The following is a 12,748-nucleotide window of genomic DNA, read 5'->3' as shown; positions in this document are numbered from 1 at the left end:
TTAAGAGGTTTCAAGATTAAAAATGCTATACAAAAGAATGTACTCGATCACAGCTGAAAAATGACATAAACAGACATCTCTTTATTAAGAAGTTATCAGTGGCTGAATATCACAAAGCACACATTAAAAGTCCCTTCTTGGTGCAGCATGAGCATTACTCACATTTTAAACAGTTCCAGTGGGATCAAAAGTTCACCCATACATGTTTGAGACATTTTAGCTGCAACATACACAATCTTTTCCAAAACCATGACTATGAAAAGTACCTCTTCTTAACAGTGCAATTTAATTGTTGTCACTGCCCTGATAGTGACTCTGATATTAATTAATTCAGATTATGTGAAAAGGTGTTCTCTGATACAGAAAGAAGAGATCTAACGGATCTTAAAATCTTGCTGAGCAATCAACATCTTCATGGGATGGCCTAAAAATACCCTTATGCTTTACTCTGACAACATTCAGTAAAGTAACATTTGTTACTTGTTCACAATTGGTAAATTCCCAATTTCAAGAACTTGTTTCAGAAATTTAAGCTGTTAAAATGAGAGGGTGGAACAGAAAGGATTGTGCAGAGGACACTAAAGAAGATTGCCTTCAACAATGAAAAACTACTAACAGGGTAATTAGTATAGGAATTAAGAACATTTCAACAATGTTTTTCCAGCTCTGAAGTATCAAACATGCACCATAATAATTGAGAACATTTTAGCTGGAAGAAACCAAAAAAACCCATCTAATCCTATTACCTGAGCACTCCAGGGCTGATCATCAGTTAAACCATATTGAGGGGGGTGTCCAAATGCCTCTGAATCTGGGAGTGTCTTGGGGCATTGACCACCTCTTTAGGGAAGTCTGTGGTTTGACCACCCCTCCCATCAAAGAAGTGTTTCCTTATGTCAAGCCTGAACCTCTCCATGTTGGCTTATTCACTCTTTAGCTCCTTGAACAGCAAACAAAATTCCCCAGATTGTAGAGAGACTCTGCTCAGTACAATCTGAAATGTCAAAAAAACTTTGAAATTGTTGCAATGTCAATCTTCAATATTAGAGCGTCAATATTACAGTCTGCAGTACTCCTAATATGTAATATTTTAGAAAAAAAACCCAACTTTGGACATCTTTGCAACAAATTAATGAACAAACTTTTATGTTCTATTCATAGTGGGGTTATTTTGTTTTGTTTTGTTTTTTAATGTAGTAAAGTAAGGAGGGAAATGTATCTTGTTTATATTTTACTGGAGTTAAATTGAATTTAAGTACAAAGGATACATTAAAATAAGACACAACTTATTCTTAAATTTATCAAAAGACAGAAAACAAAGAAGATATTTTTGTTTTCATCTATACCGTGTCCAGTTCACAGGCTCAGCTCTGCAAATTTACTCATTGCCCTTAGACCCCTTCCTTCCCAATATACAGTGAAAAAGGTCAACCAAATTAAAAGCCATACCTCTGAGCAGATTCCATTTTTGCTAAGTAAAAGAAATACAAATATGCAGTGATGAATTTTTTGCTTTAGAGGTCTCATACTATTTTTTGAATAGCTACAATAAAAGCATGACATTTTGCCTTTACTGAATAGAAAAGAATTTAAAATATCCTAGTTTTAATGCAACTGGAGTTGTAAATACACTTATCTCTTGCTAATTTTCTGATCCTAGATAAGTATTTTATTAACCTGAGAGGGATGAAAAGCGAAAGGTCTAGGCTGATTTGCCTGGCTGTGTATCTCAGAACACCACAGTCTGTAGGCTGCAGTAGGGCATTATGGATCTCATTCCATTTCAGTTTTAGTGTTGGGCTCTCCAATATAACCACTCTGGATTTTCTGCTATGCTCTCTCCCAACTTGCCAAAGAGGAACACCGTTGGAGTACACACAGATACAAATGATAAAAAAATTTGTTCAAGAAAAAGGAAGATGAAAAAAATTATACATAGTCTGTATCTAGACAATAAAAAGAGCTTTCCAGACATTTATAAAATCTAAATAACTGGGCCACTTTTTGCAGCAAAAGAAACTAAAATTAGAAGACAGATTAAATATACTATATATATATATATATATATATATATATATATATAATACCAGCATAAAATGATTCCATAATTCTTGTTTGCAACAAGAGTGTGTTGAATGTGGTAAAACAGATACAGTATTATTAATGGCAAAGTCAAGCACTGTAGTTTACTCTTGATTTTAGTGGTGAACATGAACAGTTCACAATTTTCTTCTTTTTCATCAACCACAGGAAAAAAGAGTAACAAATCCTTAGTAATAGACTAAAATGCTGGAGGGACCACTTATTACAAACATAAGAGGCTTTCTAAACTAGCCTCCCTCAGTATGAAAATTTACCACCTCCAACATGGTGTAATGTGATGCATTTTGAAGGCAGAAAAAAGTTGCTCCTCAAAAATATAATGCTTAGAAAGTGACTAAGGACAAGAAAAATTTTCAGGATCTATTGAAAAACTCAAGTATTTTCATGGTTTAGGAAACTATCCCATTCATTCCTGGAGAAATACAGTGGGAGACATGACTTATATCAGTGGGTGAACATCCTGAATCAGTCTGAATACAAATTTCAGGCACAACATAGCACCCTTTGGATATCTCTTTTTCAGCTTTCTCTTCATTGCTTTCACAATTTATTCCACATAAAAGATAAATGTTCACCAAGATAAAAATCATGGAAGGAGAGTAAGTAAAAAAGTTCTGATTCAAAGGCAAAACCATTTTTTTTTTTTTAATGCCTTTTAGTGTATTTAAAAACTAATAATGGAAACCATTTGCCAAATGCACAGAGTCTCTGACGGAGGGACACATATGTGATCTGCTAATTTACAGCTTGCATGTACAGATGTTCACACTTAGTAAAAGGCTTCTTAATAGCATTTTAAAATTAAACATGTGTTGATAATAGGTGTTCCAAACCCAAACAACACATCAGCTAAACTGATATATGTTTTCATGCCTCACCATGCCTCATGCTCTAACAAAAAACCCCCCCAGCATTTGAGTTGCATGTACACAAAATAAATGTTATTAAAAAAAGACTGAATGAAAACTTTCATTAATTTTTCTGTCTATGATCTGATTCCAAGTTAAAATATCTAGAATGCTACTAGGTTTATGTAGCCGAAAGCAGAACCACAGTTTGTTCACAGACATTGCTTGCTGTCTGCAATTTTTTTATCCCTTTACAAAACTTTGAACCTCATCCAGCTTTGACACACTGCCTCTTCAGTTAATAACTATCAAGTTTCCCCTTGTCTCCTGTCTACTTTTCTTTGAGGCAATTGCGCACTCAGCACCCCGAGATAATAACACACATCTATAAGATAAAAGCAATGGCATTAATGTAATTGTCTGCCTTTCTCTCTTTAGCCTAATCTTTTTTTTCCTTCAGTTTTGACTGCCTCTGTGACACCTGTTTTTGTCTCCTCTGATCCTACGACAGGTTTTCCGCTGACAAGGTTTTTGCCTGACAGAGATTCTGCCAGACAAGAACATAATAAAATATGAAGAACTGCTTGTCAGAGTTTCTGCCAATGTTCACATGAAACGGGGTGGGGGGGAGGGAGGAGGGGAAGGAAAAAAAAAAAATAAAAAAAATTCTGACCTTTTTTTTATAGGGGCCCTATGCTAGTTGCTTTTGGCCTGACAGGAAAACAGCCTCCCTGGCCAATTCCTGCAAGCCAAACAGGTGTCTCCTTTATTTTTTCTTTCTGTAGAAAGACATTTTTCTTAGATAGTAGAAAACATGATTGCAAAGGGGAGAAAAAAAAAAAAAAAAAAAAGGACCAAAAAAGTGCCCCAAATGCTTTCTTCCAGAAATTTAGGTTAGATCTAAGTTTTCCCAAATTCTCATAAAATATCTGGGCTAGAAATTTCCTTCATGGACATACTGCAGGAATGAAGACACCTGACTACTGTGACCAGGGTAGGGAAGATGAGACAGAGCCTTTTATCTGGGCTTTGGACCTTGCAGCACTCTCCATCAGTATGTGCATTGGTGCCTACGCAAAAGAGAACTTCAGCTGATTAGTCTTATGATTAGTGATGGAGAAACACACGTAGATCAATCATGTGAACATTCCAACACACAGCTGCTTCTGTGTGTGTTGGTGTCAGTAGTGTCCTCTGCTGCAGACAGCAGCTATGGATCATGGTGTCACAGTCTTCATGCACCAGTTATGCCCACCAGCCTGGATCCTGAGTCCAGGCATTCAGACCCCTACTGAAGTTCAGGCCCAGACCTTTGTTGCCCTCCTAAACTACATTGTGGGTGTGTCTGGCTGAAGTCCTTTCTTCTAGATTACCCTGAGACTCATGTTACAGCCTGGTTTGCTAACCCAGCTTTGGCCCCACCTTTTTTTGTTCTGATTGAAGCCTGTGGATGGACCCTTGACCTGACTATACTCTGTTGCCGTGCCTGAGATTGTCCATGGACAGAGTTACCAGCTTCTCATTCAGTCTACCATGGTCAGACAAGAAGGAATTGTGCTCATGGTGCAGACATAGTCAGTGTTCTCATTGCCTTTGACTACTGGCTCAGAACTTTTGGTTGGACAGTCTACTTTTGCTGCTCCTAGACACATAGATTGATGATGTCATTGTTGAAATCTACAATCTATAATGGTAGATGCTAAATTAATAATCTCTTTCTATTATTTTGATAAGTCATTCAACTTTGAAGTTTCCTGTCTCTCATCTCCAAAATGAAATGTCCCCCTCCTATCAGCCATTAACACCTTCTTAAAACTATTGTTTCCCTTAATAATGGTAAGATGGGGTTTAATATGTATCTTAATCATCCTAACATCATTTGATTGACATACTATACACAGCAAGAATAAGCATATTTGGAGGATTTCCATCTTAATCCTAATGCGCCTCAATTCCATTAACTGTGATCCACAGTTTTACAGAAATTCCAGGTGGGAAGGGATTTCTACAGATTGTCTGGTGCAGTCTTCTAATGCAAGCAGGGCTTTAGATTAGTTGGCTCTGCCAAGATGAGTCCTTAAACAGGGGGGTGGGGGTGAGATTCCACCTCTTCTCAGGCAGCCTCTTCCATCTTTTATGCAGCCTTGAAAACTGTAATGAAAATGCAATAGGCACTGCCCACCTGTTAATATCATTCTGTTCAAATGGTGTCACAGATGTATTTCACAAGGGCAAGCCAAGACCATGGTGGTGTTTCAGTTTAGGGTGTAACTCTCAAGCCTATGAAATGCTCTCCCATATGTGCTAAGCCATCTCAGTTTTTCCAGGAAAACCTGATGTCTTAAGGTTGCTGACAGCTGAAGGTCTTCAGACCCTGGGAAGACTGGTTCATAAAACTAGTTCTACCATTCATACACATCAGTCTTAACCATCCCAATTCATGTACTCTGACCACTTCACAAAGCTTCCTGTACTTCAGAAAAATTGACTGTAATCAATTAGAATACAATTAGAAAAGTCTCTGAGGCTCATGTTGTACATTTCTTCTACTATCTTTTCTCTTTCTAAAATCCAGATGCAAATGGGCTAATTGAGTAACACTACTGTCGGCTAAATTAATCTGGGGCAAGTGTCCTCATAATGCTATAGCTCAAAATGAAACTCCTCCTAGTAGGTAAAAAAAAGTTTTTCCTTTCAATTTCACATTTGCAAAAGAGAAAGCTAAAGTTACCCATGGTATTATCATTTAAACATCCAAAAGCATGGATTTTTTATTCTTGCAGTCAAATCCTATTTTAACCTTATGAAACTATATGAAATGAAGTAGTAGAGTTTGTTTCATTTAGAGCTGTTTCAATTTGTGCTCTGCTTAACCTAGTGAACTCTAGTTAATTAGGATGTTCCTATAAACAATTAAGCTTCTTGTAGGATCATTAAGAAGATATAAAAATTTATGATGTAATAAACTGTAATAAAATGATAAAGTGGTTAGCACATCACAGCAATTCATGAGCAGCAGCATAGGTGTTAAAAGAGACAAGTGAGCAGGTACTGTCACCTAAACATTCTGAAGTGGATGCATCTTACAGAAGACTACCACTGTTTCCCCACAAATCTGTTGGTGGTTTGAACTCCCATGTCTCACAAAATTTATCCTGCTCATTTGGGAATCAGACAGCAATCACCATACACTCTACTGCTCCTATCTGAAGCTATGCCATGTAGTGAACTTGTTATCATCACACGTAAATGGCTCATGATCATGGATTTCACAGACTACCTTTCCAAAAGGCAGCCTCTACTGTGGCTGGAAAGAAGAATTCCTGGTGTTAATTTAAAGTCATTGTTTTAATAACCTTTTCTCCATCTTGCACACAGCAAGTCTATTTGTTTCCTTCTGGAGTCTCTCCTTAAGGAGAAAGCGTAAGATATCATTGCCTGAGACATCTCCTAGAATTCTGTCCCATGGTATTGGGTGTGCTAAATGAGATTAAGCCTTCTCTCTAAAATGTTAATACAAAAATGATGAGCACTCAAATAACAATATCTTGCACTTTTGAAATACTTCTAGTCTAAACATCTATGGACATTTTATAGCTAGTCAAGGGAAATTATAATTTTAAAAAGTGTATTTGAGAGTTGCCAATTAGTATCTGATGATATTAATGACAATTCTGTGAAAGCATCAAGTGTGATCACTAATTTAAAAGCTTTTCAGAAAATAAAATGTTCACAATGAGGGAAGATTTCATTTTTAGTTGTGAATATAGGCCAACCCAGCAGAAACAGGCACTGTGCCTCAGAATGAGTCACAGCCTGTTTAGGGCTAACCAAACACTCAGTCAGCCCCTAGCTGAATGCTTAATGCCTGGTCAGCTGTAATCTCACCTGACTATGTCCAAAGGATATTGGCTTATTAAAACCAAGGAATGTAAGCCAATGAAATTGGGTAGAAGTGGAAAGGTCTAACTTCTTCCTGAATGAGTTAAGATATCCTTGGGGTGGTAGGGAAGAAGAGAAAATATTTTAAACTGAACAGATTCCAAGGGAAATCAAAGAGGTACAAGTGTGAACATATGTAGGGTAGAGTCTATGTTTTACCTCTCGGGAAAACATTACTTTACACCTGAGGATGTCAAATTTGCATGAGGATTAAACTCTTGACCATATGGTTATGTAAGTATCAGCTAAATACGAAAAAGAAGGCTTCTTATTTGTTCTTGGGGCATCTAAACATATTTCTTTTCTGTCATTTCTGTCTTTTAAACTCTTGAAACAATACTATTTGTCTTGGTTGCCCTAATATCTGGATTTGGTTTCACCTCAGCTTGACTTGCACTAAGGGTGATAGCAGTGTAACGCAAAGCAAACACTACATCACATCATTCCTACCAGTGTGACAGGCTTTAAAACCAGACACTGGGTCAGAGTGCCCACAAGATAACACAGAACATTTTCTCTGTGCTTCATTGGCTGCTTTGCAAAATCCTGCTAAAGGGAAGCATAAAGGAATGGCATAGGAAGAAGGGGGGCACTTAAAAAAGTATTTACCAGTAATGAAGGTTAATCTTGTAAGGTTCCTGGAAGCAACTAAGTAATGAAAAATATGCCTCCACCTTCAGGGTCAGAAGAAAGTTATAACAGATGGATTAAAATGATCTTGTCAGTAAAAGGCAGGAAAAGCCAGACTATACCTAAAACAGTTTTACTTTAAAAGTCATGAATAACTAGCTTTCATGATCAATGAGCTGCAGAGAATTACTTTGCCAAAAATCTAAATATAAATAATAACTTATTAAAAAAAATATTTTCTCAAGTAATTTTAAAGCATTTCAAATAATTAAATAAATTTAATAGAAGCAAACAACTGTATTTGATATTACAAATTGTGATGATTTTTATATCCTATCAGACAATACAGAAATAACAAAATTATTTTACTAGTCAACTATAATTACATTCCTTTTTTTTTTTTTAAAAAAAAAAATTTACTCTTTGTTTAAAAATCTCAATTATTAAGTAAAGAACAGCATGGCAATTCTGCCAGCTTTTAGAGAGACTCTAAGATCAGTGACATTTCTTTTTTTATTTAGTTAGGGATTGTCTTTGATTTTGGAAACCTGGATTTCTTTCACTTAACATCTTTGGACCGAGACAAATACAAGAATTCAGATGAACTTTATTTCAACATAGCATTCATTCCCATTTCAGTCCCATGCAGTTCACATTTAAATTCTAAACCTTCTTCCTAGATCAAGTCCTTTCAGGAACTTTGGGGTAAGGGAGAGATGTGATTTCTAAAATTTCCACTCTGTTCTTCTGTTTCTTCTCTTTATTTATTTCCACCTATGGTTCCTTCCTTTTGTTTTTATTTAATTTCTTTTATGTGGCAATTTCATGGCCTACCATGTAGAAATTCAGAAAACTCAACAATTCTAAATGAAGTAGTCACAGTCATTTTATGCATCTGATTTTATGATGTTGTCCATTTTCTAATGGAGATTACTTACATTCTTAGTCTCATTAACAGCAAGCTAGAACCTGCATTATACAAATACTAGAATAGCACCAGAAAACTTCCTTTGCAAGGGGAAATTTGAACTCACATGGCAAGTCTCTGAGTATTAATCTTCTCTGCATAGCAGCTTTTAGTCCAAAAAATAGTGAATGGGCCTTATGGGCCAAAATCTACTAATTAATGTTATTTTGTCTTTTTTATTAGAACCAAACAGAACTTAATCTCAAAGTTACTGGAAAGAACATCTGACCAAACCTTATATGGGGCTGTATGTGGCCTTACCATACTTTAGAGAGGTGTGAAACCTTACTTGAATGAATAGCTGAGCTCTGAACTGCATTGATTGGAATGATGCAAATGAAAAGATGTCAAAGATCGTTTTCTAATGGAAATGTAGACTAAGGCCTACGGTTTTCTAGAAGAGGGGAAAACAAAAAAGAGAGAGAGAAAGAAGGGGGAGAGCAAAAATGTTTAGAGGATATTTAATTTCCTAAAGTAGGTTGAACAATGTAAAATTCTGCTGGTCCAAATATGCACAGTTTATCAGAAACTTGCTGTTGCTCTCTTAGTTTACCAGTGACCCATTTCAGAGTAAAAAACCTGTTATTTCTAATTTTCTGATTTTATCTGAAACAAGATGACAGTGAGTTTCACACAAACTTAGTAGTATTATTATACTGTGGGGGTTTGTTTTGTTTTGTTTTGTTTGTTTGATTGTTTGTTTGGGGTTTTTTGGTGGGGATATTGAAACAAAAGTGGGTAGAATGAATATCAGAAATAATAGCTTTAGTCCACTGTAACTTATGTCACCTTAGCACATTTCTTTGGAGCAATGCAGTTATGAGAGTAGGTAAGATTGAACTTGATTGATATTATATTGGGTCTTTTGATCTGTTGGACAAAAGATAATAAGAATGTTTCTGCTAGCAGTATGGTAGTTGTTATTCTGACATCAATGACGAGCACAAAAGACAAAATTCAAAGTCAATGAAATCAACATCTTTTTACTGCAGACTTGCTTAATTTCTTTCCTCATAGACTAAGATACTTCAGTTAGAGGAAATGCATGGCAAATAGAGTGGGTTTTTATTATTATTTCAAATAAAGTTTTAGTGATTTTTTTGTGCTAAAGAGAGTAAAACGTCATTATAAATATAAAGGATAAAATGTTTCTTTTACTACAAAAAATAGCAGGAGAACAAACCAAGTGCTCAAGTATTATTTTTTATAGTCACCTAAATACCATATTATTTAAAAGCCACAAAATACCAATTTCCTGTGTTAAAATAAATTCTCCTTAAAAAATTGACTATAAAGATTCTAATGAGATTTTATTTTCCATATGAATTATACAAAGTATCTTTACCATTAAAAAAAAAAAAAGTCAGGACAGACTTTATCTGTTTGACTGCTTAATTTAAGAAATGGCTTATCTAATTTAAACCATTTAATTTTTGAGTTGAGAAATAAATAAAAAATGAAATGTCCCCAACCTGACAAGATAAAATCCAGGCTTTAGCTGAAAACAAATGAAAATAGTCTAGTCACCCAAATACCTTAAAATATTCAGACTAACCCACACTCCATGATGCACAGCAGTACTTGATAAAGCTGATATGCTCCGTGCAGCTTTTGGCTTTGGCCTTAAAAACACTGATGGTAGGATTGCCACTGTAGTACAGGGGTCAAACCTTGATAAGCTGAACTATCAACAACAGAAACGTTTATCTGGCCACAAAACTACCTTCCAATGTGTTCATGTAATTGCAATCCTACTTTTGGCAGCTCCAGACAGGTGTATCTGAACGTGTAGGAAGCCTCTCTTTCAAGATGTGTGCAGTTTATGTTAGATGAGTGGGGGAACACATGAGAATGGAAGCAGGAGAGAAGAGAAGAGAAAGGCCAGCAGTTGCTATGTGCAGTGGTGGCTGTATGCCCTTTTCTCCTCCCTCTATGAATTCCAGTGTTTTAAATGGCAGCTATTAAAATGAATTAACTCCATACAGATTAGTCAAGTGCAGCATGAGTAGACTGCAGTTCTAAGCTATTTCTTGATCTATTCAGTTAATTATGATTCTAGGTTATCAGAACTGAATAAGCACAGTACTTCCTGTTGGAAACGCCTATTCTTTGATAATTGCATTCAGTAAAGCACTACATCATGTGTCAAGGAACTGAGTTGAAATTCATTAATAAAAAACATAAGGAAACCCTTTAATTAAAGCAGCAGGAAACACTCTTTGCTTTCAAGGAACAACTTCTGAAAGTACTGTGCTAACAGTTTTAAAGTAAAAGACTTCCGAACTGGAAACTGATTTTAGACATTTTGAAATCCAGGTGATACAGTACAGTGAATTCATCTGTGTCCTGAATGTTGCCCTCAAAATCCTCAAAGACAACTAAGATCAAGAATTGAAGCAGATACATCATTGTCTCCAGAAGATAATATACAGGACCAAGCTTGATGTGTGTGATATATCTGACTTGATATATCTAACTTGTCTCACTCTGCCAAAAAATGTAAATACTCCAGATAAATGTACACAAAGTGCACTCAAAAAAAAAAAAAAAGAAAAAAAAAAAAAGAAAAAGAAAGAGCATTTTTCAGTGGTCACAATAGAAAAATACACACTTCCTAATAATATATAGCTGTATTAAGTTTCCTATTGGAATGTTAAGCACACAGGTATGGGAGCAGGTGATGTATCCCAAATCATCAAATTCAGCTTTCAGCTTTCTGGATTTTTAAAACAGGGACATTTCCATTACATACACTGTGGTAATCTCAGATTGCTGTCAAAATATTCTGATTTTGAATTCAATCACTTCACAGAGAAGAATCATTTCACTGGGAGGAAAATCTGATTATTCTCTTCCAAACTCTTCCAAAACATACTCATGAAAAAGAAAATTTAGGATGTCCATGTGCCAGAATCTAAGTGCTAGACTCTCAGTTTCTATTGCTCATCAGGAGGACACCCTGGAAAAGCACCCTGGACAGTGCTTCCCTATCTTCTGATCAGCACAACCACAGATGCTGATTCTACACGAAACCTCAAGAATGCCTGAACTATCCAAATTTTATGAAGTTTAGTGATTCTCCCAAGAAATGTGAATCTGGTATTTCAGTGACTGACCATAATTTTCTGGGAAATAAGAATTACAAAGATAAACTATGTCCCTAGATAATCTAGTAGATGAAAACTTGCAGTCAGCTACCAGATGTGGGGGGCTAGGGCACTTCTAGGCAATCTGAAGGCAATGCTGGGCAGTGACACAGGTTTGCATGGTACGTGCATACCTGTTTCTCTTTCCATACATGTGAATAAAAACTTCTCTGTCAAACTGAGCTGTTGCATTTTTTGAGCATTCACATTAGCCATGTCAGCATACCCAAGCACAAAATCAGACAGACATGAACTAAATAAATAGAGATCAAGTGTACCTTAGGAGGAAAGTACTAACCTTTCACCCAAGGTCTCATCAAAATAAAATCAAATTCACAGAATATAAGCACCTAAATGTCTGGAAGAAGTGGGGAATGAGGACTGTGCTTGCTTAGATGCCTGTAGTCTAGATCATGAGAAGAAAACTTCAACAGCAATTGTTTCCACACATATAGTACTCTTTCTCTTCCCTCCCCCCCTCACCCCCCCCCAACATCTCCCTATTTTTCTTTCATTAAATCTTTTTTGGTATCCTCCTTATTTGCCTTCTAATGGTGTATACAGCTCTCTCCTACTCTCTCATGCTAATTCAATAATGACTACGAAGATAAAAATCCCTTCCAAGAACATGAGCTAGAAAAGGATAAATAAAATTTAAGGGTTTTATGTGTATTTTTACACCTTTCATGCCTTTCATGCCTGGTGTGGGAATTCTAATCCTTCCTTTCTTTATTAAGACACTTAAACATGGGAAGAGAGATTTGACACACAAATCACATATGCACACTTTCTCTGTCATACAGGATACACTCTCAACATGAGAGCTGAATGTTTGACTCTGGTAAATTTGAATCTCCATTTGGCCCCATGACTTACTGGCTGATGCTTTGCAATACAAACTCTGCTGTGCAACCATACTATAATCTTTTTGCTTTTCTGTTAATCTTGACTAGAACTACATTTTTTTCTGGAGTCTAGAATATTCTTTTGAGCTGTACACAAGCTTTTGAACAGCAGTGGTACTTGAAGCTATTGCCAGAGTAACAGACTCTAACTTTTTTCACTCTAAATTGCTGTAAAATAAGCATGTGCATGCACACACATGCACAAAC

The 12,748-nt window shown here is 36.0% G+C and overlaps 1 protein-coding gene across 7 annotated transcripts in view; it reads right to left on the bottom strand.

Annotated features, from left to right (window-relative positions):
- BNC2 (basonuclin zinc finger protein 2) overlaps positions 1–12,748 on the bottom strand; it is a 340,849-nt gene that overhangs the window by 115,415 nt on the left and 212,686 nt on the right. The gene's annotated exons all lie outside the window — the stretch shown is intronic.

The sequence above is a fragment of the Cyanistes caeruleus genome, chromosome Z (assembly GCF_971803275.1).
Source record: "Cyanistes caeruleus chromosome Z, bCyaCae1.hap1.1, whole genome shotgun sequence".
Taxonomy (NCBI): Eukaryota; Metazoa; Chordata; class Aves; order Passeriformes; family Paridae; genus Cyanistes; species Cyanistes caeruleus.
This window is presented reverse-complemented; position numbering and strand designations above follow the sequence as displayed.